Genomic DNA, 2,771 nt, shown 5'->3' on the forward strand with positions numbered 1-2,771 from the left:
GGGTAAGAGATGGATTTTAAGTATTCTGTAAAATTCTTTGGAACTCTATGAACAAAATGTTGATCATGCTGCTGGTCACTACTTATCACAAAAAAATGTTCGGTAATTATTTCAGGAAACTCGGAGGTACTCTCAACATCGTCATATTCAAGTAAAGCGTGGCGATGTATTATTGTTATATGGATAGACACTTCCGTCTTTTGAAAATATGAACTTTGAATTTCTTTTAAATCCGTACAGCGGTAATTTTCTGTAAAGTTATATACACAGACGCAATGATTTTGTGGAAGATCACTTGTTTTTTTGCCACGTTGCTCTATGCTGATGTAGTGGAAATGATTTTAAAAGTTCTAACAAATGTGAAAATAGTTCTACAGCTTTGGTTTCTCTATCTTTTGTCTATCTTTCGGACGCACTTGACGAATGAAATACGGTTTACAATTTTTAATCTTAGCAGAGTAAACTGTACTTGAAGACTTGTATATGTCTATTTTCGATATCTTGTGGTGATTTTTGTTTTTGGGTTTTTTGTCTCATTGATGTTTTCTCTATGACTCCTTTTATTCATATTTGAAGTGAATGTTATCCTGTTACGCATGCAGATAAATATTATCAATTTGGTTAACTTTTAACCTGTATACATATCCATTTATACGAGTTTACTTGTGTGCATTATGATATTAGTTGTTCTACTGAAAGTAATAGTACATGGATATTTATATAGTTGTACCATTACACGGAAAATAATAATTAATTGGAATCAAATTACAAATGAAATACCGGCTCTCCAATTAGCCTGTTAGAATATGATTATAATTTCCTAAAAAATATGAATCATGATAAGAAAAACGCTGCTGGGACAATTTTATGCATGGATATTCAGCAGTAAAATCAATGTATACCTCGGTTTGTGTTTTTTCAAGTAGATATACTTGGTGACTAGAGTATGTTTTGGGTCCAATCCTTTCTCGTTTTACATCTGCCTTGTTACCTGTAGGACGGGATATGCCGGGTTTCATCCAAAAATTATTTACCAGTCGTTTTGGTTCCTCAGATAATGCATCTATGCGAGTCTTTCTGCATACATAAGCCCAGTATGATTTTTCTGATTTTAAAATTGTTGTCCTGATTCAGTTTCCCCTACTCAATCGTCTTACTGGAAGTCCTAATTTTTTTTGCTAAATTTTTGCGACACCTTGTCTCTGTAACCTTTTCACCACTAATGGATGCTACAAGAACGTTCATTGATGTAACGGAGTCTTTTGATCTCTGTGTTTTGCAACTATCAATGGCTGTCTTTATATCTTCTAGAGCAGCCTTTTCTATTGCCATATCCATCTGGTCTTCTGGTGAAGATAAAACTTCCGCCTGTCTTAGAATCTCAACTGCTGGAGATTTTGTATGCTGAAGGTAAGCAGCGAGAGTAGCCGATCTTTTTTTCGGTGTTCTTGGTAGTGCGTTTTTCAATCTCTTAATGGCTCTGTGTTTAGTAGTCCTGTTATTAAACACATTTTAAAAAAATATCCCTGTCGTCTAATGTATTTTGAGTAATGTGTTTGCTTTTCGTAGTTTGTCTGTAATTTCTCTTTCTAATATTTTCCTTTTCCTTTTTTTTCGGCCTTTTTATGCCCTGTATGCTCTCTTTTTTGTTGCTTCTTTGGTATTTGTGTACGTTTACTCAGCATTTTTTTAACTTCTGTTTTTGTAGTATGAGGCCAGTTTTTTTTGTCGACGTTTTAAGAGTTTCTGTTTTCTGTTAAATTCCAGTTTCTTTTCAGCAGACATTTTATGTTTGACTGTTCAAAAGGAAAAAAAATGCAAATGTCAATTATACGTACATCACTGTACATGTAGTATACTTATAGTATTTTAAGTTTGTAAATTTTCTGAAACAATATTTTTTAATGCAATGTTGCATACACAAAGCATAAAAATTCCCACATAATGATATCCGACAATTCAGAAGAATATTGCAAAAAAATAGATGTATGGTGCATTTACTAGAAAGCATAGGCCTTAGCAGAGTAAACTGTACTTGAAGACTTGTATATGTCTATTTTCGATATCTTGTGGTGATTTTTGTTTTTGGGTTTTTTTGTCTCATTGATGTTTTCTCTATGACTCCTTTTATTCATATTTGAAGTGAATGTTATCCTGTTACGCATGCAGATAAATATTATCAATTTGGTTAACTTTTAACCTGTATACATATCCATTTATACGAGTTTACTTGTATGCATTATGATATTAGTTGTTCTACTGAAAGTAATAGTACATTGATATTTATATAGTTGTACCATTACACGGAAAATAATAATTAATTGGAATCAAATTACAAATGAAATACCGGCTCTCCAATTAGCCTATTAGAATATGATTATAATTTCCTAAAAAATATGAATCATGATAAGAAAAACGCTGGTGGGAAAGGAGTGTGTATACAGATAACGTAATTTCGAATCGATCATAATCTGAATCGACAAGGGGCCTTACAATTGAGATAAAATACATTATGATCGGAGTCTTTTTAACTTTATGTTTCTATTTGTGAAAGTGAGACATGGAAACTAAAATATAAGCTTGTTTCACTTGCATGGGCCCGGAGCCCGACTTTTGTCCAGTATTGGGAGCTAATCATATCGTCTTTTTATACCATAAGCACATTACAGATCCCCATGCATACAATCAGACCAAGGACTTGATTAAATATTTTTCAGACAATTTCAGAAAATGAATTTCATGCCAAATACATCGAACCATAAAGTATATGA

General features: G+C 32.7%; 1 pseudogene; it reads right to left on the reverse strand.

The window, feature by feature from the left end:
- Positions 1-371: 371 nt before the first annotated feature.
- Positions 372-1,785, reverse strand: LOC127721159 (uncharacterized; annotated as a pseudogene).
- Between the last annotated feature and the right edge of the window lie 986 nt (positions 1,786-2,771).

Source organism: Mytilus californianus, unplaced genomic scaffold, assembly GCF_021869535.1.
Source record: "Mytilus californianus isolate M0D057914Y unplaced genomic scaffold, xbMytCali1.0.p SCAF_12, whole genome shotgun sequence".
In the NCBI taxonomy this organism is placed as follows: Eukaryota; Metazoa; Mollusca; class Bivalvia; order Mytilida; family Mytilidae; genus Mytilus; species Mytilus californianus.